General features: G+C 45.5%; 1 protein-coding gene across 1 annotated transcript in view; it reads left to right on the top strand.

The window, feature by feature from the left end:
• The window catches only part of SMAD3 (SMAD family member 3), a 73,156-nt gene that overhangs the window by 1,337 nt on the left and 46,494 nt on the right, over positions 1 to 25,325 (top strand). The gene's annotated exons all lie outside the window — the stretch shown is intronic.

Raw genomic sequence — 25,325 nt, 5'->3', positions numbered from 1 at the left:
TTTGAATGCTGCATAATTGTATGCTTCTGCCTGAGAAGATATCCGTGTGTGTGTGTATTCATGCTTCTCTCTCTCGCGCAAACAAATGTATGCTTTCTTGGTTGTCAGAATGATTTAATATGCAGTAGCTAATACAAAGCAGCATCTGTTGCATGAAAAAGTAAGCAAGTAGCTTGGAAATGTGGATGTTTGGAACTCCGAAAATGTTCTTCCAGCAACTGTGGTTCTTTATTTATTTATTTCCAACCGAAAAAAAAAAAATAAAGTCTCCTGGTCTTTGTGGTGCTGGATGACCGTGGCTAAGATTTTGTCCACTAACACAAATGGACCCCCCTGCCTTTGTTAGAGTCGCTCTGGCCTCTTCTCCTAGTGGAAGCAGGGATCAAAACACGGAGAGCTACCACCTGACACAAATGCCTTAAAACCTGTAGTTTGAAATTCTTGGTAAGCAGTGTGCTTTCCTCAGCAATAGTGCCCTATTTAAACCACTTCCCTTAAATACCTTTTCAAAAGGAGAAAATGACTTGGGCAGCCCCGCTGATGTGACCCTGGGTGTTGTGTCTTGCTGATGCTGACCTGTTTGGGAGCAAAGCCTGGAGCCTCTTGGTGCTGCTCTTACCAGTAACAAGGTGTTGTAGCAAAAGGGAGGGAGGTCTTGGTGTTTCATGATTGAAAGGAAGCAAAGAGGGAGGTGGAGTAGGATGTTTTAGTTTAGAAAGATACAACTGTAAAGCTTGAAAATGAGTAACAAGACAAGCAGATGTCACGAGTCATAAATATCACCTCCAGAGATTGTCCTGGAAGAGCCTTCTGTGCAGAAGTGATTGTTTCTTGTAGACCTTGCTCTGCTGAAGGAAATCAATGCAGACATTAAAACATTTCATATCCACCTGTAACACTTGCAATTAGCTCCTTTTGTCTTGGTGCTAGTTTTTAAACACAATGTCACGTGTAGGGCTGTTATTGTTTAAGGTGCATATTACAAAGATGCAAGTGGCGGTGGTTGGGTTAGTTTGTGCTGGGCCCTCTGCAGCAGCTTACTGAGAGGCTGGTATCTACGGACTGGGGAGTGGATTGGAAAGGAGAAACTGCTTGTCTGGAAGTTGGTGGCAGGATTGCAACTACAACAAGGCCTTGTGACTTTGTGCTGGGTCTTCTTTGGGCTGTCCTGTTTGTCACAACGTATCCACAAGTCTGATTATCGCGTGACTTGAAATTAACGTTTGCAAGACTGTTCTGGGGTGGTTTTAGTATTTATTTCTTAAATAATACTGCGTAAGTTATTTTACTATTTAGGCAAATAAGTACGTGGGGGGGACAAAAGGGGAAAAAACATCGTTAAGGATTAGCTCATGTTGTGCATTGTCTGTAATGCATCAGTAGGCTGAATTTCAGTGGAGCTATGCCAGTGATGACTCTGGCCCAGCAGGAGCAGGGTAAGTCCAAAATTAGCTATTGTATCCATGAGACGAAGCGAGTTTCAGATGTAGAAGTGCTGGAGCTTTGCAGGAACATTGCCTGTGGGACCACGGGCTGCAGATGAGCTGGCAGCGTCGCGTTCCTGTAGTGACCAGGTGGGATTGAATGTAGGTTTTAAGACAGTACAAGAAAAACATAACGTTAGTTTTTGTTGTGGGGTAAGGAATTAGAAGGCCAAATTTGTTCCTGCTTTCATTTCTATCTGCTTGGAGCTGGAAATGTGCATGCTCCTCAGTACACAATCTCCCAACAGTTTATAAAACAAAGAATGGCTTATTTGCTTGTGTATTTGTTCAGCGTGTGTTACTTTTCCAAGCACTCCATTTGTAAGATGGCAGACACCTCAGGGCCCAGGTTTCTGCTGGAAGGGCCTGCGGCAGGCAGCAAAAGCCTGGAGAGACCTTCAAGGATTTCAGCACAGCACCGATGCTGGCAGGAATCTTCTTGTGTTCTTTTCTGCTGGAGCGAGAAGTCATTTCCACCTGAAAAACCTGCCAGTCTCAGACCGCCTGGTTGTTTCTTGTGCTGCTGTTGGCAGTGTTGGATGGAGCGGCTCATTTAGAGGCCTGTCCTCCCTCTGCAGCCACCAAAATCTGCCTTGATCCACAAGCGAGCTGCCTCTAAACCAGGGTGCACTGAGCTCTGGTGCTAGGAGCTGACCTAGTGAGCTGTAGCAAGCTGTGGCTGTGTGGCAGCAAGATATTTTTCCATACTGTATCAGACAATAAACTTGAAAACCTTCGTTCTTTTGCCCATTAAAATAAATCTTTCGTGGTGGTTGCGTTGATCTTGAAAGCCCAGCTTTCAGAGTGGGCATTTTTATCACTCTCTGGACCAGCTGGGGGTAGAGTCCCTTCAGCACGTGCCCCAGCACAGCCACATGTGTGAGCTTATGGCCTCTCTGCAAATGAGCTCAGACCTACTCCAGCTGCTATCAGATTGTTTGAATTTTTGATGGGTCTGTTAGCTTCTGAGACCAAAAAGTGTGGTGGGGATGGAACCTGATGGTAGCAAAGTCAATCGTACCTGCAGAGCTCGGGTGCATCCCTGCGGACTTCATCCCTGGGAGGAGAGCAGTAAGTTCACGATGCTATTCCTGACCTGAAGAGAGGCCACGCTGTGCACCTGGCAAGCCATTAGCATTTTGCCCTAGAAACCGTGCATTAGGCTGAGTTTATCTTCTAACCTAAACAGGGGGTGGAACTGTAGAAGTCAGGAACATGTGGCAAGCACTCAGTAATTTCTGAAAGCACACAAGGTCTGACTAGGATGGCAGGAGATGGCAGAGGCTTTGTTTCGAGAGCCCTAGTGGTGCCGCACATTCAGACACAAACCTTATGACATTCTGTAGTATATTTTCATATGCATATTTTTTTTTAACCTATTATTGTATTTTTTATTTTTTTTTTTTAAATCACCAGGGGGTTTAGGGGAGCCAGGAATCTTCTGTGTAAGAAATAACTTCTTTTAAGTGGTGTGTTTTTTTTAATTTAGAAAGTAGTTTTGAGGAGAGGTGGGTGTTATTTCTTGTGGAACTCATCTGATAAGGATAGAACGTACCAGCTGAAATGGAAACACGGCACATTTGCTTTTTAAAAGAAGCTGAACAAAGTGTTCCTTATGTGATTTGCATGTCGGTGGGGAAAACCAGGAATAATAAATAAGTGATTTTAAGAAGATCTTGGGTGTGAGCAAAGCTGCTGTTATGGTGATAGCTGACCGCACAGTATTTACGAGAGGTGACCGTGGTCCTAAGGCTGCCTTGATACCAGGAATATAGGAAAACTACAAATACAGCAAGTGGCAGAGGCAGCCTTCAAGACCGAAGTATGTTTTCCTTTTGAGCCTGGTGTCCATCTAGCTTCAGCAGCATGCAAAAGGCTGCTCAGTTCTGTGTATCGCCACACAAAATCATATTTATAACACCATTTTAAGCCATCTATTTTTTAGTTCGGCCTGTTGTTGTACCTGGGGAGCTTTACCATGGCGGAGATTTGTTTCAGAGTGTGCTCAGTCCGAGCTCGGCGGTACGGCGGCGTGCTGGAGCAGCCCAGTCCCTGTCGTGCTCAGCTCCCTGCTGCAGGTAACTTCAGTGCTACCAAGCTGCGTGTTGGCCTGCGTGCTGACCCAGCTTTCTGGGCGGGTTTTTACAGCCCTGTCCTAAACTTTGTGCTGCCAGAGGCGTGCTGCTGGCAGGACCCACGTGAGCTGGTTTGGCCGGGGCAGCGGTAGCGGCTTTGCAGGTTGTTTGTGAGCAGCTTTTGTGGCATCCGTGTGACTTCGCAGGTCGGTCTAAAGGTGAAAATACGGGAAGTGCACAGGGACACGCAGCCTTTAGTCAATGTACTTTCTGCCTGCAGTCACTCATGCCACTCAGTGCCCTTCTCTGCCTCTTGGTCATCTCGCCAGAGGTCCAAGCCCCACGGCCAGGGGCTTCTCCCCACAGCCCCTCCAGCTTCTCCCTGCCCATCCATCAGTCACTGCCTCTGGTGTTAGCCTGAGGAATAGCACGTGTAGTTGACTTTGAGTTCACACTATGCCATTTTTAAAAAGAAAGCTCTGCCGATAAGCTGAAGCAATAATGTTGAAACAACCATGTTGTGACTCCACATTCAGTCATGTTGGTCAAAGCGAAGGAATTGGGGAAAGGAGGTCAGGGAGAAAGCATCGCAGCCCCCTAGCTCAAAGCAGTTGCTGCTGGAATGCCACATCCACCCCAGTCCTTGGTAAGGCATCGTCTCAAATTGTAACCTCTCGGTCAGCAGGCAGTGACATTCAAAACCTTGTCAATACATGGGTTTTGTGTGTATTTTTTCCTTGAGAAGCGTAGGCCAGCCAGCATTTTGCAGTAAAACCAGTGCTAAAACTCCTCTTGACTTGAAAGACCACAGGGCAGTGTTTGTGTGGAAGCACTGATGGGCTAATGGGGAAAAAATTGCGTTTTACCATTTCTTGAGATGCTTTCAAATATTCATATTTCTGCTTTTTTTCTGCTCCCTTTTCTCGAGAGACTAAATATTTAAAATAGCTTCTGAAAAGACTCATAAGATTCTCATTATATTGTGTAGTAAGTGTTGAATCTTTGTGAAATAAAATGTTTAAAATGGTTGCTTAACTTTTATAGTATTAGGAAAAGACCCTGAACATCGCAGTCATTTAAATATAATGAGAAATAAATGCAAAAAATTGATGAAATCAAGAAATGCACACTGTACAGGATTATCACATCAGGGATCCAATTAAAATGAGCTCTTCTAATAAATATTGGTTTAATAATGTAAACTTGTGATCGCTTTATTATTGCAACAAAAATAAAATTAACAAGATTTAATGGACTGAGCAGCCATTAATTTTCACTTGTTAATTTATTAGGAGCTTCTAACACTGTTAGATGCACAATAATGCTATTATCCTGCATGAACTACTTTCTGAAATAAATAGGGCCAAACGGTGCTTGAATTAAATTGAAATCAGATTTTATTCCCAAATTATCTTTTTGTTTTTTTTTTTTTATTGTTGTTGGTGGTGGTGGTATTTTCTCTAGCTTTCCTCTACTGAGTGCAATTAAATTTTCAGGGATGGGATGCAGCACTCTCTTCCAGTAAGGCTTATGAATAGTCCTAATTAACTTTTGTCCTTGTCTGCCTCGATGTGCTGTGCAGAAAGCTTTTCCCAGTCCAAAGCTGCTCGTGCTGACTGGCAGCGAGGAGAGCAGCCGGGAGCGGGGGGAATAAAGACAGGGCAGAGGTTCTCGTCCAGACCCTCCAGTTGTAGTGGGCTGACTCCACCGAGCTTAGCAAATGTTTGCTAATTGCGTTTGGTTACATGCGCCTCCAGTCCAAAGAGAGGCGAGGAAGTTGTTAATAACTGGGCTCTTGTGCTTGTCACTGGCAGCCCAACTTTCTGTGCAACAGAAGGGACGGTAACGTGTCGCTTTTTGCAATTATTGCTGCTTTTAAAGCTGTTTTGAAGCCCTGTGGGCCTGATGCTCATCTGCTTGCAGGTCTCTTTGGCTTTGCTGTCAGCCTGGACTGCCCTGAGGCAGGCAGGACAGCTGGGCTGGGGCTGCTAGAAGCAGAAGGAAAGGGCAGAGCTCGCTCTTTTGCCCTTAAAGGCTTGATCTTGAAGCACAGGTCAGAACCGTGAGCATGAATAAACTGTTTACACATGATAGTAGGAGCCCTTTTAATAAATAAATAAGTTAACCCTTATCTTCAGAAGAGCTCACTCAGGCAGGTAAGAAATCCCAACATCCTGCTTCCTAGAGGATCGGACAGGAATTGTGTGAGCTCCAGAATACAAAATCTTCATCATCAACTGCAAAGGTTGAGTAAAGTGTGGATGTTGTAGGTGCTTTGGGTGTCCACGCTTGCTCATTTAGGGACAGGCAGGTTTCTGTGTCCTGCGTGGCTCCGTGTAGCACAGACAGCCTGAGGCTGTTCAAAGCAAGCAGATCGGGATATCAGCATGCCCCAGCATTTGTTTGAAGCATTGAACCTTCCTTTCCCTGCAGTGGAAGTCTCCCATGTGCTCAGCGTGAGTGATACCCACTAATGCTGGCCTCTCTTGCATCCCCAACACGTTTCTGCAGAGGCAGATGTCAGTGGGTAGGAGCAGCACTGGGGAAAGGACACCAGGAAGCGTGGGGAGAAAGCGGTGGCTGTTCCTTCTGGGTTTGCCTGTGCCAAGTTTTCTGCTTGTGCTCAGAATCACGCTGTTCCACGAGGAGTCGGTTTGATTGCATTTTTTTAATTGCTAGGAGCTGCTGTTGATGTGGGAGAGATGAAATAATAAAACTAATTGGCGAGCCTCATGAGAAAGTGTACTTAAAAATAAAAATGCAGTAAAATTTACCTGCTAGCACCTCTTCCAGGCTTCGTGGTCCTCAGGAAGGAGAGACCTCAGGGTCAAGGTGTTAGGTGGACCATCCTTAGCTCACTTGATAATTTGTTCTTACGAAATCTGGAAACTTCAGTAAGCTTTGGCTTACAAATTGTGCTATAGAAGAGGTTGGAGGTTGTCTTGGAATTGGTGATGTTCGTTAACCATAACACAATCCGTCCAGAAAAGGAACTTTCTTGAAGAAAGAAATTTCTTACTTTGCGGTGAGGTTGCAGCCAGCCGTAGTTGAATGATGGATGCTGATACTGACTCTTTTCGAACAATAAAAGAGGAAAAACTTTGTCCTTCCCCTTCTAGTTGCTTTAACATAAAAGAAGAAATTCGTTGACTCTGATTCTCTTCACAGACGTAGAAAGTTAACATTCCCAAAAATGTTGGGCCATAGCAGAGGACATCTGTGGCATGAGGTCGCATCTTTGTTTCTGTGCCGACCCTGCAACTGTTGTTAGGGCTTTACCTACCCAACTTGGAGAACACTTCTTCCAAATTTTCCTTCCCTAACTGGATGGTAAGTGTTGCTGTGTGGGAAGACAAAGACCCAACTACAAGCACCTTTAATTTTGTTGTACACAGAAAGAGCAGATGTGTTTTTTTTCATAGAGATACAAAGTCTGTGGTTTCTACACGTGGAACTGTACAGAAATGTCCTTTTCTTCGCCTTACTTGTTGAAGAAATTGTTGTTCCCCTTGGGTCAGATGCATAGCCGATCTGTAGCACACCTGTAAAAGTATCTGAAAAATTATATCAGTGTTTAAACAACACACTTTGCCTAAAAGAAAGGCTGACAAGCAGCTGGAGGTGGGTCTTTTCCCACTCTTTTTGCATTGTAATTGTGTAATTACATGGACTGCAGTAATCTTCCTTGATTTACATGCAACCAAAAGGAGAGTTGGGCCAGCACGAGAAGGCAGTGAACTGAAAATGGAGGAGAGAGGTGTCTGCAGGTTGAGTACTGTCAGGGCTCTGTCAGATTCAGGGCTTTTGGGGCTTCTGGGGGCTCTCTTCTGCAGGACTGGAGCCTGCCCAGCAAACCCCGCGTGGCTGCGGCGTGTCCCGGCCCTGGGCTGGAGCACTGGCAGGACATCAGGCGGGGCTGAGCTGCGAGTTTGGTGAAAACGAGCCTGGTCCACGGAGCATTTCATTCCTGGAGGAGTGCTCGCTCCCTTTTCATTGAGGGTTTTCCGATGGGCGCTGGCGTGGCTTGGCAGAGGGCCCCCGCGTTTCGTGGCTGCGATACCCCTGGCAGCGGGGCTGCCCTTGGCAGCGGCTCCCAGGCCTGTGCACAAGGCATTTGGCTGTTCTCACCGGGGTTTGTTGTTTTTGTTGTTGTTTGCTTTGTGTTTTCTTTTCTCCTTTTTGCTGTTTAGCCAGCTTGCATGCCGATGGTGAAACCATTACAATGTGCTTCTCCTCGAGCACCCCAGCCACCTCGCCGCTAACAGCCTGCAAAGAGAGCAAAGAGTCGGGCAGTGTGCTCAGTAAAGCCCCCCAGCAATCCAGGCCTCGAACTCAGAAGCTAATAACATCGATCCTTTCTTTCTTCCCCCATGCCAGCCTGTTGGAGGCAAGGTCTAGAAGAGTTACTGATGCTGGCCTGGAACCTGAGGCTGAACTCGGGTGAGCTCTGGAGACCCCAGGATAATTATCTGGTACGATTTTCACAGGCAGGGCATGGTGACACTTGCATCCCGTTGGGCTAATCTTGCCCTGTACCTGCTTCTTGGGCCTATATTTACCTCATTTACTGACCATGAGTCAAATCTGTCTTCAGGTTTGCTCAAGTTTGCTTAAACTCGCTTTTTTTTTTGCCTGCTTAATGCTTTATTTTCAAAATTCTTTCCTTTTTGTCATTTTTTAATGACCAGTGGAGTCTTTTTGCAGATGATTGCTGTTAGCACAATGGAAAGTGGGATAAAGCTGATTGGAAACCACTGCATTAGAGACGGGCTTTAGAAAATCACTAAATGTGAATTTAAAAAAAAAATAAATCACTGTCTGATTATCAAAGCTAATGTTACTGTATGGCTGGTTTCTGTCGCCAGTAGAAGTCTGCTGGCATTCTGCAGATTGTTTTGAGCTTTGCTCTGATTTTCATGCCGTAAATAACTTGTGTGTAGGTAGGCAGCTGATCACCGAAGCTTTTTCCCAAATCCAGTTTTGTTTGTTTGGTAGAACTCTAGGCTGAGAGTTCGAGCATCGGGCTGCAATTGCATCTTTGCTTTTCCCAGCCATAAATGAACTCAGATGGGTTTTCGGTTGTGGATTACTGCCTAATGGATGTATGTTATTTTCAGTCTTCCCCAACCACCTCAGGTTTTGTTCCGTAGCACCGTGTACCATTGAGCAAAATATTTCACCTACTTGTACCTCCCTCTTCACTACCTGGAAAATACAGCACTTACCTCACAAGGATGTCAGAGAATTTAATAACGGTAGTGAAAATCTCTTCAGGCCTTGAGAGGGAGTTGCAAAACTCGGTGCCTCGCTCCTTTAAAAAGCTTTCTGTTGCTGCTCAGCGTCTCTTCCGTACTAAGAAAGCAGCTTTAATTTTCGCTGGAAACTTTCTTTGAAAATATGTAGGTGCTACGTCAGTGGGAATATTAGGATTCCATGGATGTTTCGTGGTCAACCTTCCCTGGCTTTGCATAATGGTTATCTATTCATCTCGGCGTGGTACCTCCCGTCCGCACGGCATATTTTGACTGGTTGATACACATCATGCCACAGTGGTCTGCTACCGAGCTGAAGCTGCGAGTCTGTTAGCACAAGTCCAGGGGAAACACTATACATGTCGCCTCCTGTTTTCGTTTAAGTAATATTGTATGACCATATGTGGATATAATGCCATCCAAACACACCACGGTAAATGAAACAAATGTGTTCGTCGAGCGGTTGTGCTGTTGCTAGCAGACTTTTACGGCCGTGCCCCATGGCAGCACGTGTTGGAAAAGCTAAATACTTGTGTACCTATAGCTGGGCTCTTTTACCGAGCTTTTTGGCAGCCGCTGAGTGCTGGGCAATTGTGAGCATCTATTTGCTGTAAAACTCCTTTGCATCTGAAGACTTCTGGTGAGTTGTTCTGAAAGAGATGACTGAAAACTAATAGCTGGCCATCTGGCTGGAAACGACATTATTAATTAAGCTTTCTCTTTTTCTTTTAAATCATTTACACGTTTGAAATAAATACTCTTTTCAAAGGTATTGAAGCAAGATGAATTTGAATTCTTGCGGTGGGAAGCAGTGCATTTAATGTATCTCTTCACCAAAGTTAAGGATCAAGAAGTAATGCTTGAGATCATGGTTATTTAGATTTCTGAAGAGCAAAACAACCTCTGCGTTAGTCCTTGTGTGTTTTAAACAGTTGCTTTATATGAAAAACAACAATCAAGCTCCAACGCTGTCTGCTACTCCCATTTAAAAATAAAAAGATCTTTACTATGCAGTATCCCTCAAGTCCTTTTAAGCACCTTTTTCATCACGGTCTTTCCACAGCCTGTTGAAGGGCTCGTGCACGCCTGAAGGGCGTTCGTGACCTCTCATTTCGTAACACAGGCCTCAAAGCCCTTTACAGCAGAACAGTTTTAGTCCCCTTCTGCAGGTGGGGATAGTGAAGTCCTGAGAACTTGATTGAGGTGCGTGGGGCAGAGGCAAAGCATCCTTTAGGGTTCAAGCACCCTAGGGCCTGCTGCAGCACTCTATACTGAAGGTAGGTGTGACATTATTCTGCAGGGGGCATCTTCCCATGCCCTGGATGGAAGCAGGAGGTGTTTTGAAAGCTGCTCTTCCTGAGTTATGCCGATAATTCCCAACATATTCATAGCACCCATAATTATATTCATAAAGCTCATTTAAATACAGGAAGAGGCCGCTAGGATTTTGTCTTTATCCAGGCTGTTTTCTGACGCTTTTGGAGGAGAGACCGTGGTGTTGGGATCCACTCGTGTCTGGCTGCTGCATTTTTATCCTGTGGGTAAGCAGGCACGGTCCTTGCAAAACCTTCTGCTGCGATGGCATTCGGGAAAGGTGTGTCCTGTGAACACAAAGGCACTTGTGGCCTCGGGGATGTTTGTTTCTACTGACCATGACCTTCTGCAAACGTCATTGCGGAGATGTTTTATTTAAAAAAAGGACTCTGTAGAGCTGTGTGTTTTTGTGTACGGCCATGTGGCTGCATAACCTACGTGAAGAAGGGCTGAAAGTGCTGAGGACTTCTGGAGGTAGTTGAAAGATGATACATCATTTAGTATTTTATTTACTTGAATATTTTCCAGGCTTAGGATATCTCTTTAAATAAATATCTCTTTACTGTCATGATTGGTACCTTCAGGGTCCCTTGTAATTCTTATTGATATGTCTGAAGGCCAGAAGAGTAAACTTTAATTCAAGCCTGTCTGTAGGTACTGCCGTTCTCCAGATATCCTGGGGACATCAGGAGAGCAGTATAGCTGTGTAGGTACACGAAGAGAGAACCCTTAAATAGTGCTCTGGCTTAGAAGAATTGTTTCATGTAAACATCCCCTCGGTTTCCCCTGTAGTTCTCCATTTGCAGATGATGTCTGTGCTGTAAAATTGGAGTGCCAGGTACAGATGGACACACACAAGCGAGCAGAGGCCTTGGAAATGATGGCTTGAAATTGAGTTCTCTAAGCCACTGCTTTGCATGCCAGGCTCTACTGGTTTGAAAGCCCTGTTGAGATAGCTGCTTCTAAACAGGAATAAAAATAGACATTTGAGTGTTCTGATTTTAGAAAAAAAGCATTTATTGGATTATGATTGGCTGATGACTTTGAAGCTGGAGACAGTTTTGTATTACAGAGCTTCTCACTCTGCTTATTCTCTCAGTTCCCGTTCGTTCCCCCCCTCCTTTTTTTTTTTTTTCTCTTTTCTTGCTTTCTATTTTTAGGATGGCATTTCAGAGTTTCTGCTACTGGCAGGCCAGCTACTCCAGAAGAAAAAGAAAGAAAGGTGGGAGGTAGAGCTAATGAGCACTCATAATCTGTTATTAATTTGGGTTTTGAGTGTTACGTTCGAAGTTTGTATGTTTCCAATTTATCTGATAGTGGATGAAAGCTCTGCTTGCACTTGAAGCCATCAATTCACGCGTTCTGACAGTCCCTGTGCACTGCAGTGGAAGAGAGGAGAGGTGGGAAGTTGGGAACCTCAATTCTTTACGTCCAGCAGAACTAGCTCCAGGTAGAAAACGGGATTTTAGTTGGCCTGTTTGTGGAGGAAGAATAAAATAATGAATTGGGACATAATGGAAAAAATCATAGTACTCTATCAGCATTTGAACAAAAGATGAATAACCTTTGTTTAGGATATACGTGTGCCTGTATGAATGCACTCATGGGATGGTGCTAATGCTGGTCAGGGATCCCAGGTGCTCCATGGGTGTGATGTGTGCCTTTAGGACTTAGGTTTTCTTGCGGGCTTGGTTTGTTTTTCTTTGTGTGTTTCGGGGTTGGGGTGGTTTTTAGGCTAAATACTGTTTTTCTTCCTGTTTTAAGCCTTAAACAAGAGGGAGGGATGGCTGCTTGGAGGGCAGGATGAACAAAAGTGTTCTTTGTTACAAAAGCAAACAGTGCAAGTTAGTGTGGCAACGTGTAAAACAGCCCAGGCATAGGTGTTCTGCTTTCTGAAGCCTGAGCAGGATTTAATTCTTGTTATTAGTCCAGTAAGTCATTTTTTCATCTCTGTGACTTCTGGGCTGTCCCTTTTGCAAGTGCAGAGCAGCTTTGAGTTTGTATCACGACGAAAGAATAGTTGGGGAAGCATAACGAACTTTGTCACACTTTTGCTTTAGAATCACATCTTGCTTTTACAGATCACCTTGTATTTCATCCCTAGTTGTGGTTTGCAGCACTTGGAACTACAAAGAATATTTTTCTAGATTCATCTGAGGGTTGATAGTTCTCAAAAGCTGGCCGAAAGCTGGTCCAGCGTGGCTGCGTATGTAATGTATTGCTACACATTAAATCACTGAAGAATTATTTTTAGAAGAGCAGGATTATTTCAAAACGCAGGCTGTAAGTTTTCTACCAGTGATTCAGTAACTTAGTCCTGTCGGTCAGAGATTGCACCTCCCATTGACTTGAATCCAATGCAAGCTTGCAGGATATATATTTATATTTATTTTTATATATATATATATATACACATTTTATTATTATTATTATTTTTACAGCAAGTAGAGTTACTCAGTGGTACTTCTGCTCCTTAGAACAGCACAGAAGTCTCTTGTTTTGTAAAAACTGATATGTGTAGCCTGTTTTGCTAGCTATCACGGGGACTGAGGTCTGCTTCTTAATCTGACGTTGGCAGCCCTTTGGGAATGCAGTGTACAGGCTTGCTCATAAGCTAACCTTTCTCCGGTTTTGTTTCTGGTGTTATCTCCTGGCACAAAAGACAGGCGGAGTGAGCAAGTGAAGGGTTTAAATCTCGCATTTTTTGTACTTACTGCAGTGGGTTGTAGGGGCTGAGGGAAGAGGTGACAAAGGAAACTCTTCCTGTGTGTTAGCAGCGGTCTACGTGGATGAAACAGCTCACGGGGCCTTTTCGTGGGGGAAACTTCAGCAAAGTTTTCCCTAGGTGGAAGAAAGCCACTACAAATGTCTTCCACTAGCTGGCAGATGCATCCAAGCCAGCTTGTCATTGCAAGGCTGGTGAAAGTTGGGAGAGCAATAACCCCCAGTTTTTGTCAACTTTTTCTCTTATGCTTTAACCCTGAATACTTTGCTGTTGTGCCACTAAGTGGCAAAGCAGATTTGGGCAGAGTCAACATCTGAGGCTGCACTTCTGTGTCTCGTTAGCGTTGTGTGGAAGCCAAGTTCATTTCAACAGAAGTGACAACTCCAAATGATCTTGTTTCCATGCGCTTTTACGCTGTCGTATCTCTACATGTTATGATAATGAGCCATCAGTAGCATCATTTTGTTTATGATTTCCACTTCTCCAAGCATAGTTCTCGTTACCTACAAACCACCGTAGGAACATTACTCACCGGGGGAACCACTTGGCTTTGAAGATGCAGCTACGAAGAAGCATTTTGTTTTCTCAACGTCCTACGCCGGTGACTGGTAGTTTCTTGTCGCTTCCAGGGACTGTTCAATACAAGTTTGTGGCTTTGCTAGCAAAAAGGTATGTAGTGATTCCCTGGTTAACTGGCATCTAACCGCATGAAAAGCCTTCACAGTTGGCCATGTGGCAACTGTCCTTACAAGTGCCTCTGAAGTGAATGATGCTGAGGATTCAGGCTCCCTTCTGATGTCCACTTCAAAGAGAACACTGAACAATGCCTCCTTGTGCAAGGTAAGGAGCCTGCTAGAGGTCACATCCCTAATGAAGAACTTGAGCTATCCTTAGCCCAGCACTTTTCATGAGGGTTGAAAGTGTTTTGCGTGCTGGAACAAGGTGTTACAGCCAAGCGAAGTGTGGGTACGGGACTGGCTGGGTGTTGCCAGACTCTGCAGGGATTTGGCGTTCTTCTCGTGGAAGGTGAGCAGCCGGCTGACCCTTGTGCAACTAGCAAATGAGCAGCCTTTGAAATATTCCTCTGTCTTCTTAACCAAGTCTGGCCCTGCAATTCGAGCACTTGTTAGCACACAGATAAGTTAATTATACCGGAGGCACCGTTGCCCTGCGATTGCCTAATCTTTCCGTGTGCAATAACTGGTTACCGAGATATCTGGGATAATGCAGATGTGAAGTGTTGAAGCTTTATGGGACTCCTCTTCATTGCAAATCGGCTGGATCACCGCTGTGCACGTTGTCAGAGATGAGCACATTCCAGAATAGAGCAGCATCACTGCCACCGAGAGGAACTGTGCCTTGAGTGTACCAAATGTAGGTGTACTTAAAGTCTTATTTTCTTTAAGTTAAGCAGCTAAAGTTAAATAAAATAATCTAGTGTAATTTTAACATATCATTGCCATCAGGTGGTGATGTTCAAATGCATCTCTAGTGTACCTTCCTTGTCTTTTGCCTTAGTTGAAGCCCTTTGTTGAGGTTATTTCAGCTAAACCCTCTTGTTCTCTGGCATTCGGTCTCTTCTCTGCCTTGCACTAGCAGTACTTGAAGTGATAGATCAGCACCTAATAAAAGTGGGATTATCTCTAAGCTGAAAGTAAGTAGAAAGAGCCTACTGTGGAAATTAGAGGGCTTGCTTGTCATTACTGATTCATTTCATAATACTTGTGGTAACTTCCAGCACTGCAATCAGCACGGCGAGGGTCTTCAGAGGACTTTGTCACAAGCTGGATTTTGCTGCTCGCAAACTATTTAGACTTTGGCTGCTCAGCCTGTTCAGATGATCTCCCCCAATCATGCAAATATCACAAGCTGTTCAACCAGTTCATTTATTCTGTTGGAAGGGCAGAGGGGGAAAAACAGCCTTGACTTGCACCCTGGAGGGACGCTATGCAAAACCAGCCGAAGGTTTCTGGGGCGGGAGCTGCGGAGTTTTCTATTCTTTTGTTTATTGTACTTTGCTTTCTGTCATCTCTTGGTGAATAATGAATAACAGTAATAGTATGCTGCGAGACATGAAATCTGGAAGTCTTTATTCCAATGTGTGTGTGAACCATAGTCATCACCAGAACTTATTTTCTCACGGGCTGGTCCGGTAAGTGCCTGGGGGAAGGAGCTTGCAGCTATCTTTGTAATACGGTCTCGGGGACGCTGGTATTTCAGCTCCCCGGCTCTCCTGTGCATAGCAATTACCGTCCGTTGTGCCATCAACACCTGCCTCTAATTTCTGGTAGCAACAAAGGACGCTGCGTGCTGTATAATCCCTTTGCTGTTTGTGTACAGAGGGCTTTGCTTTTACAGTCGAGGGCTAGGAGACACCGCAAAGGCAGATGAAAGCTCAGTAAAGCAGTTGTTGCAATAGGCCTAAAACAAACATAAATTTTGGTGAGGTTTTTCCTTCCTTCCCTTCGTGGTTTATTTTTGTCTTTATTTTTGATAGGGGGGAGGGGGAGTGGGGAAGGCATCTCGAAGCACGAAAGCTGCGAAATCGTCTCGGGGTTTGTGTGTGCTGCTTGGTACTTTCTTGTTGTTGTTTTTTTTTTTTTTTTTTCCCCCACCAGCTCCTCCTTTAAGAACAGCTTGCTTTAAATTAGGATTTCCATGAGCTCAGTGCCGCAGCGAGCTTCCCATGGCCAGCCCGGTGTGCCTGCAGAGCTGTAGGAAGCCCTTTTGCCCCGTGAACGTTGGGATGAGTAATAGCAGACCCACCAAATTCACATGTGCTCGAGGACAGACGTGTTCTGAAGAGCCTTGCCAGGCGGAGTCTCGTAAAAGCCACTGGAACTATTCACATGTCTGAGTCTGGCCATGCGATTCCCTTCCCAAAATCTGCAGCTGCTTGGGCATGGGATTGCCCGAGGCGTTGTCAGATGCGTGTGTTTCTGAGGGGCTGCCTAGCCTGCGGGGATATTTCTTTAATTTTCCTTTTCACTTTTCGGAGCAGATCTGTTCAGTGCTCGGGTTGCTGCTGGCTGGGCTCGGGAAGCGTTTTGAGCTTTGGATGAGGATTGCTTGGGAAGTGATTTCTAGCTTGCAGCGACTGCAGTCTGCTTACTAAATATATATTTAACATCGTTAGTTGGGTTTTTAAAGAAAATGGAACATGTCGTAATTAGTTTAGGTGCTTGTTTCTAGAAACCCAGCCTCTACTGGCAAGCAAATAAAAAGCAAAAGGGGCTGAGTAAGGATGCAGCTCTGTGCTTACCCTGAGTTAGTCTAATAGGAGATTGCTTTTAGAAGACACAATCCCATTTCTGTCTGTCCCTGCCCGAGTCTGCTGCTTGCTTGTGCGGGGTTTGCTGTGCTTGTCAGAGCTGCTTTGTATCTTTGCAGCGACAAGATCACCTCGTGTGATATCCTGTAATGCAGCGCTGCGCATCGCGCTTGTGGCTAGAGATGGGACCTCGGTGCCAAATTCGGTAACTTGTACAACTGTATCTTCTAGAAATGCATCCTGTCTTCGTTTAAAGGGATGCCAGTCTTGTTTTTAAAGTGAAGAGACTATTAGCTGTTGAAAAAAGCGTGGCAGATATCAGCTGAAGCTGCCTGCTGTCAGCTTACAGCATGGCTTCATTATATATACCTCCCTTGGCTAGGCTGGAGGGTCTTGCAGTATTCCCTTTTTCCCCTCTGATTAACATATTGCATTGCTGTGATTAAGTTGTCAGTCAGTCATTGTCTTATCAAAAACAATGGACTGAAATTCTTATCTTTTAAGTCATTTTCTATAGCCCTAAACTGTTTCTGTGGGTGTATTTTTACCAAGCTATGCACAGCCAGTTGCCTTACAAAAGTCCAAAAATACTGTGTCTAGAAAACTGCTTTTCATCAAACAAACTTCTCCTCTAGTAAAGGAATGAAATTGAATTTGAGAAGAACTTTTAACCAAATTGCCCAAAGTTGTGTTCTCCTATAATTTTGCTGTGACTGTGTGTTTGTTTTTTTTTCCATTGGAGATAAATTTTACCCTGTACCAGCTTCTAGAAGTCCCCTAGCCCTCAGATGACACCAAATTTTGTCCCGTGCTGTTGTTTTGTTTGTTTTGTGTCCCCTTGTAGCTTGGGCCATCCTTCAGAGGAGCTTTCAGAGGAGCAGTGGTCCCTGCAAGCACAGCTTTTGATCTGCTGGCACCAAGAGGGTAAAGGCAGCGTGATGCATTGCTGACTTAGGCTGAAGTGAAGTCTGTGGTTTGCCTCATGATTTGAGAGGGATGGGAGGGAGCGTGTTGGAACACGGGTGGCCCCGTGGCCTGCCACTTGTGACTGTGTAGAAATAAAACCTCACACATCTCCTCCGTACAGCCAGAGGGAGGAGAGGTGGCCATGAGCCTCGGGGGGCTCGCTCCTATCTGCCTGGCAAAGCCCTGTGATCGTTTTCACCACTTCTGATTCTGCTTAGAAGTAGTTTTGAATAGTTTGGAGTATTGTCAGAAAACGGGCAAAGTGTCCAGGAAGGTGTCTGAAAAGATTTCATTAAAAAAATGTATCTTTCATTTAAAAAAATGTATCCTGTGAGTATCACCAGTGTTGGAGTAGAACAGCAGGTGGGTGGTGAACAGGCTCACATGCACACATGTATGTGTGAGTATTATTTCCATAATTCTGTGAAAAATGGCCATTTAAGGTCTCCTATATTCTTTTCAATTTGTATTTGTTTTTATTGAAGACACTAGTGCACCTTCACAGTTTCAGGAGGGGTGTGGGAAAGGCACAGGTTAACAACGCTCCAAGTATTTCTTTTATGGGTAAACTCAGGACAAAACAGTATCTTGTTGTTCCAAGCTATGCTTAGCATTTCTGCCCCGAGGAGCAGAATATGATTACACAGCACACGAGGCTTGCTTGGACAAGTTATAATGAATGTTGAATAACTGTTTGGTAGTAGCGCGCGTGCTTTTAACCTAATAAATATACATTGTGGTAATGCTGGAGAAGACCTCAAGATTATAATTATTTGAAATATGCTTTACAAGTGCTTAGCAAAGCAAACTAGTTTGTAGTCTCAGTCAGGAGCATGCTCTTGAAGGAGATGTGAGGAATTTTCATTCACCCCATGTGGTTTGAACCAGCAGAAGCCATCTGCGGGTCCCTTGGCACTCAGCTCCTTACAGGGGCTGCACCCTTGTGCTCGCTGCAGCAGGACTCGAGGACGTACCCAAATACTTGCCTGAACTGGGGTTGGGATGGCAGACTGAATTTGGGGTGGCCTCGGAGCCAGAGTTGCTGAAGATGGATGGAGCATCAGGACAGCAGCGTGGGGCTGCGCTGAGACACCCGGTGCTGGTGCTTCCTCTGCCAAAAATCTGCAGTGCAAGGGACTGTTTGCTGGACAGGCTGAGGCTCTTGCAAAGCTTCAAGCCCTTGGGCAGCGGGGCTGCTTGCCCCTGAGCAAAAAGATGAGAAATTCAGCAGTCACTTGAGCAGCTCCAAGGTCCAGGAGCAGCATCCTGTGCCTGCTATTTCGTTAGCTTTCATAAAAGTTAGAGGGTCCCCTTTCGGTGTCAGCGCCTTGGCTACAGAAAAGGGGCTTTTACCAGCAAAGGAAGAGATTTGCCATTTTGAGGAGCTTTTTCTTTGCTTCAGTCTTGGTTTTAATCCAGCGTAGAATGAACTCTGACACTTTGGGGGAATTAAAGTAGATGGGATTACTAAATGTGGTGGTGGAAACTGTCACAAGGTGATTAATGCTGGAAGCTCACGGTTTTTGTTGCGTGGACAGTGTCCAAAGTGGATCTGCATTATTAATTGGTGTGATGCAAGCTCTGCGGGGAAAGCTAAAGGTTGCTGCACTTCTGTTCAGGATTTCTCAGACAGAAACGTGTGTGCGTTCATGGAATTACACCCGTGCAGGAAGCCTGCACTTCGGGCAGGGTGTTAGAGCTGTTACCTGTGGCTTCCCAGATGTTTGTACCGTGTGTGAACTGGCTCTACGAAACGTGTAGTAGCTGGGATGACTCGCTGCATGCATGTTTGCAGCTGGTTGGTGCATGTACAATGGATGTATCTGGACTTTCTGGATTTCCATGGCTTTGACTTGGCTTCAGGAGGTCTGGAAAGCGTGAAGAAATGTAGAAAATCTTCCCCCTCTGCCTGAACACCTTTTTCTTTTTTTTTTTTCGGATGGAAAAGAGATGGTACGCCTGGGGAAACCTGGAAACGCATTAGCTGTAGGAAAGCTGTTTCAAATGGCAACGTGATTAATTTCCACTTCATTTCTTCAGCTGGAGTCAATACTTGGACAAGAGTTGCACCCTGGGAACCAAGCATTCAGATGCAGGCTGAGAAGAAAGGAGATTGCTTGCATGCCTTTTGGCTTGTTTCTGCTCAAAATAGCACATACAAATGGAAATTGGTGCCCAGCTTCTGCAAACCGCACTTTCTCTCAGCGCTGGGGGTGCTGTTAAGGCCCGTTCCTAGGTAAGCCTGTAGCGTGACATGCATTTAGTCATCTTCTGGGGAAACTGTAGGGTTGTCATGGCTCTGTGCAGGGTCCCTCGGGCAGAGAGGAGGGCACACCCAGGGTATAACACAAGCACAACGAGGAAGAGCTCGGGCGTTTTCTGGAGCTCTGAATTTCCTGGTCGTACTCAGCTTGTGGGAGCTCCGATGCTTTGCAGGAGCGTGTTCCTTGCTCTTAATTCTCTGCACAGCACATGAGCCCGTTTCCTGCCGGCAGCCCGTTCCCCACAGGGAAGAGCTGTGGTTTAGAAGCAGCCTGCCACTGCGCTGCTGGGTGGGCAGCTCAAGATGTGAGCTGCCTTCCTCCTCCTGGAGCTGCTGTCTGGGCTCATCGTCCACTCTAGCAAAGCCTACGGGTTGCTCGGATGTACAGGTTTTTCGGTGTCTGAAAGCAGGATCAACTTGCCGAGTCTTAGATGTCGATGCCAGATGTATTTGGATGTGGTTTGCTTTGTTCTCAGACAATAGAGAGTTTTAAAGAAAGAGGAATATTACTTTTGCCCATATGTCCCATTGTTTCCATCCTGGGCACAATCCTGGCCACGGGGTTGAGCATTATCGTGCTGACTCTGTTGGCAGTGACTCACGGAGCTGAACATTTGTCATGCGTTTTGTTGAATCTTTGATCTCTTCTTCTTTTTTGATCAAATTTGGAATTTGCATCCTGCGCTGCAGTAACCGGGGGCTTTGTGAAGCGGTCTCGGGGAGCAAACCCTGCCGCTGGGCATTGCCTGGATGCTTGAGGGTGTGTTTGGTGAGCTTCGCGTGTTTCTGTCAGTTTTCCATGGTCTTGCACTTTACCAGCAACAGTTATAAAGGGAAATAACATGCAGATTATTTTTGAAATACTTTTAGTGGCAGGTCAATAGCATGGATTTAAAAATAATGCGCAGAATGCCCTCTGTTAAAAATGAATCGATAAATCTCCCTGACACTTGCTTTTAATGTAAGCTAGGCATTTTTTTCTTCGATAGAGGCTAGACAAAATGGTAGTTTGAAAACTAGGAAGCATTCAGGAGATGATGCAGGTGAAGATCGTTGAGCTTTTTCTATTTGGAAGTCTCAGGTTTTAATGAATTTACCTAAAATATCAGTGGGTGCCTTTCATTTCTCTCTGAATGCCGGGCTGATGGCTGAATTTGAATAAGCAGATACTGTAACACAATTTCCTGGCTGCTGTGTGAACCGAACTTGAAAAACAGAGAGTGATGAAACCATAATTGGATTAAATGTATTCCTTTACCCCTTGGGAATATGGATAAAATTTCTGTCTTTCAATAGTTTTGTTTTGACCATGTTAGTTTAAGATCCTAGGCTGATGGCTTGTGTTACAATGGGTTGAATAGCAGATGGCAACTATGGAAGTGTAAATTAGCCAGCAGCTGACATGACTTGGAGAGCTATTGATTGTGTTGATACCATTACACGGGGATAAGTGCTAGATAGGCGGTAAGGGGAGAAGGGAACTTACTTGGAATCATTTCATTAATTTAACCCACCAAAAGTTCTTACTTGTATATGGTTATACGACTTTTTTCCAAAATAACTCGTTGCTTTGACACCTAGAGTCAAATTCTTCATGGGTTTAAATTCCTAGGCTGTAAAGGAGCAAAGATTTTATTTATTTATTTATTTATTTATTTATTTATTTATTTTTAATTTTAAATATTGTGCCCTTATTTCCTGGACTGCTCACATTTGGGCACACGAGGGTGAGGGGAGGAAGGCGAGGGGGCCAAACACTCCCATCGGAAGAGCCCGGGGGAATCTTTGCTTCTCTCGAGCAATTTCTTGCTGCCTCGGGAGCGGTGGTGACAGGTTTTGCAGAGAGGAACATCCGGCTCCCTCGGCCAACGCAGCGCCAAAAGTGATTCAAGGTTCTTCAAAGAACCGGCGGATTTAGCAATAGGGGATTGTCGTATTGGCTGAGCAACTTGGGTACCTGCCTTGGATTGTCGCTGCTGTGTGATGCATGGTAGGAGTTCCCAGGCCTTCCCGTAAAGATCTTGGCAAAGCTGCTAGCAAAAGAAAATAAAGTCTCTGTGCCTTGATACAGCACTCGGCGTGAGATGATCGACTGGCCTCCTACGGGAAAAAATATTACTCGGCAATCCCATCTTAAATCTGGTTTTAGTATTTGATGTGTTGTGTTTTTTGTGCCAGAGACTTACAGAAATCTGGTCAAGGTAAGGCATAACGTGAAGGCGGTGAGGAGAGCAGCACGCCCAAAGCATTGGACACTTTCCCCAGGGTAGTAAATAAATAGAAACTGTGGTGCTGCAGTGTTTGGATGGGGATGCTTTGCTCTGTGACTCTTCCCTAGTGTGGAATATTGCATTAACACTGGTCAAAAGGCAAACAAGGGACTTAGATTCAGCAAAGCTGTCTGGCTTTCTTTTAACGATCTCCTGAGCTGGCTGCTGCAGGACTGGGAGCCACCCTGGGAATTCCTGTTGTCTGGTTCAGAGCTTCTCCAAGTGGCTCTTTGCTTCAGCCCTGGGAAACGTGGAGGGTAAGCACCGTGCACAGCACCCACATGATGGAGACACACTGGGAAGTTTCTGCTACCATCCCCAGCACATGTTGTGGCAAAACCTTCACCCATTGCTGGGCTTCTTTGTGGCCAAATGGAGCCAGTGGAAGTTGAGAACCGAGCCCGAACTGCACGTTAGCAGTGATGAGAAGTGATTTGAAACATAAGCAACGTGACGGTATGTTGTTGAGGATTTATTTGTGGCCTGACATCTCGGTTTGGAAATATTTCTGGTCCTGTGTGGGGGGAGAGCCTTTGCTTTCCGTGGTTCCACCGTCCCAAATTGCTTCCACAGCTGCTGGAGGCTGCGAGCCTTCCACGCTCTGCAGCCGGAGCTGCTGCTCCTTTCTCAGGATCCTTCTCCAGTTTTAGCCCTCAGCAGCTGTGTGCGCTGCCCCCCGTTCCCTAGAGCCCTGTTATATCCAGCACTGCAGGGAGGCCTCAGCGGGGTGGACAGGCAATGAGAAATGGGGTCGGTACCACAGAGAAACCTGGGCTATGTCCCTGCTGCTGAGCAGAGGGCAGGGGAGCGAGGCCAGGCCCGACAGGTTGAGCTTTCCCCCGGCTGTGGCAGCCTGCCTGGGCTTTGTACACCCTCTAGAATAACGTGCCTTGTTCCTCCTGAGTGCAGGCCTGACTTCTGGGGCTGGGGAGATATTTCACTCTTTGGCCTCATCTTGGGTTTATCTTTCCTGCCTGAATCAGTGGGGAAGCATGCAGGTAACAGCATCACCCAGGGGCTGCATCGCAGACCTCGCACTCCCAGTGATGCCGAGACAGATTTGTGCTGTGCTGAGAGACTCACTCACATACTTTATTCCCTTTTTTTTCCCTCCTCATGGCTTTAGTTTACAAAACAGAATAGAGAAAGCTATGGCAGGGGCACCACATTTTCAAGCAACGCTTGGAAAGGAGTTAAGCTGAGGGCAGGAGGGGTGCCCCAAGCTGCCACCCCAACGCTGGGCTCTCTCTCGGGGCTGCGAGGAGCCGTAAGAAAGCGGCGCGGGCTCCAAGCGCCTCCTGTTATTCAGCGCTCAGGAATGCAGAGGCATGCTCCAGCCGGGGTGTGGGCGGCTGTTTGGTTTGCGGTTCTTGCTAGGGGGTGGGTGATTTTTTTTAAAAGCACTTGCTGAATTCGCATTTGGTTGAATAATGGCTACTTTATATACAAACGATACAACGTTAGTCACAGCGGAGCAAAGACGGTTCTTGTGTTGGTCATGGGTTTGGCATATCAAAAAAGGGAGAGGGGAAAAAAAAAAAGAGCAAGCCCAGGGTTTCACTGCTTCAGAAACTGCAAAATTAAACAGAGCTGCGCTTATGTTATGTGACATCTTTAAGCCTTTGGCTCTCTCCACTTAATGCCAGACATCTAAATTGGAAATATTTATTGCAACTGGCATATCTTTTAGGAGCCTGTCATCACAGAAGAACTGTCATCAAACTGTCCTTGCTAAGTTGTTTCTGTTAAGTGCTTTTTTTTTTTTTTTTTTTTTTTTTCAGTGCTTCAGCCTTAGATGAGTCATTTCTGCTTTCCTATGGCAAGTGGTGGCTGCTACAAACTTATAGGATCTTCACTGGATTTACCTGATTGTTCTTTTTCTTGTTTCATTCCAGAATCAAAGATTCTGGTAAACTAAGTTGCATTGCTGGATTGATGCAGGTTTCTCTGACTAAGCACCTTGGTTTCTTCTCCCCCTGGAGTGCTGGAGGATCACCAGCCCCTTTTGGAGTCACGCTTTGCTGAGACACAATTTTTCAGGCTATTTCAGCGCATTAATATGCAACGAGAACAGGACTGCATGTGAAAACAGAGCATGTTAGAGCTGGTTTGCTTTGTCAACACTTCATTCCCTTATTGATTACTTGCTGTTATTGCTTATCTGGAGGAGCAAAGCTCAGCACTTGGCTGAGGTTATCTCCGTGCCTGGGTCGCTGCGATGCTTCCTGGGAAGCGCCCTGGATCTGCATTTTTGCATCCCTCTCCTTTGGCCCTGCTCACAGCCAGGTGCCCAGGTTCTCCTGCCTTAACTTGGTCCCCAAAAGCAGCACCAGGCAGCAGATGCTGGGATGTTGGCTGCCACAACGGGTCTCGCCTTTAGGGTAAAAATGGGCTCCAAACAAAGTGCATCCAGCCCTCTAGCAGGCTGTGAAGTTGCTTCGGTGGGTGCAGATGCTGTAGATTTAAAGCAGGGTGCTGCAAAACTTCAGCAGTCCGGTTTGTCACCGCTCTGCTCCTGGGATTTATGCTGAGTCTTGTGCAAATTTTAAAATCCTCTTCTTCACACCGCTTCTTTTCCATGACCCTGCATCCAGAGCTGAGACTCGGACCCGAAAGGAACCCATTCAGACCACTGCTGATGAAGCCAAACGCCGGCTTCTTGCTCTGCTGAACAAAAAGCCCCGGAGCCTGGGCAGGGTGGGCTCCAGGATCACCGAGGGCAGCGGGATTCCTCCGATTGCCTCCAGCACGGCAGCTGAAGGGATTGCTGCCGCAAGGTTTTAATTAATGGGGGAGGGGGAAACCCACAAATATTTCCTTCTTTTCCGAAAGATGAAAAGGGGGCTGCATATCGCTTTTAACGTCAATAATGTTAATCACGCAAAGCCACAAAAAGGAAATTAAACTTTAAAAACCATGTTAAAATAACACGAAGGATTTGAAGATAGCCCACAGAGGCAAGAAAGTTCAAAGGGAAGACTGAACTTCATCTGACCCTGCTGTGCCTAGGAATTGCGACACAGTTTGTCTGTAATACTATCCAATTTTTCATCTTCCACGGAGCAGGAAGAGGAAGGTCAGTGGCACCCTGTGTAAACTTGCAGTTCCTACAACACTAAAAGGAAAGATTTGAAAATGGCAACTTAATACATCCAAGCTATCAGATGATTATATATGTGTGGATTTATATGATATTTATCAGAAAAGATCTCTTTAAACGTGGTAGTGTTTTGCTATTTTTTTGGTGCCCAGAGCTGGTATATGAGCAGAATGCCTTTCCCTTGGCATCAGTACTCTGTTGTTCCTCTAAACTTTTCGGCTTTTCAGTTTATATCCGTCTTATAAAAAAGCATTTAACTCTTCTGATGGTAGCTGACTGTGTCTCCCTGACCTTTCTTCTCGTTCTGCTACTGAAACCTTGGTTTTGGTGTGTGGGGGGAGCTTTTTAAGTGTTTCTCGCTCGTTTGGAGTTTTCTTACAGATGTTGGTATTTTTTGGCCCGGCACTTGAAATGCCGTCAAGAAAAGTAACACTTAACAAGCTGGGAAATTCTTGAGTTAATTACTGCCGCCTTTCTCACAGGTGTTGCAACTGTTTCACTTTTGGCTTCACCAGAGGTTTTTAATCAGAGCTTTGAGTGTCTCTTGAGCCTTGGCACCCTGCAGAAGAGCTGGGTGCCAACTGCTGCTTGCAGTGTGCTGGTAT

Source organism: Aythya ferina (genome assembly GCF_964211825.1).
Source record: "Aythya ferina genome assembly, chromosome: 11".
NCBI lineage: Eukaryota > Metazoa > Chordata > Aves > Anseriformes > Anatidae > Aythya > Aythya ferina.
This window is presented reverse-complemented; position numbering and strand designations above follow the sequence as displayed.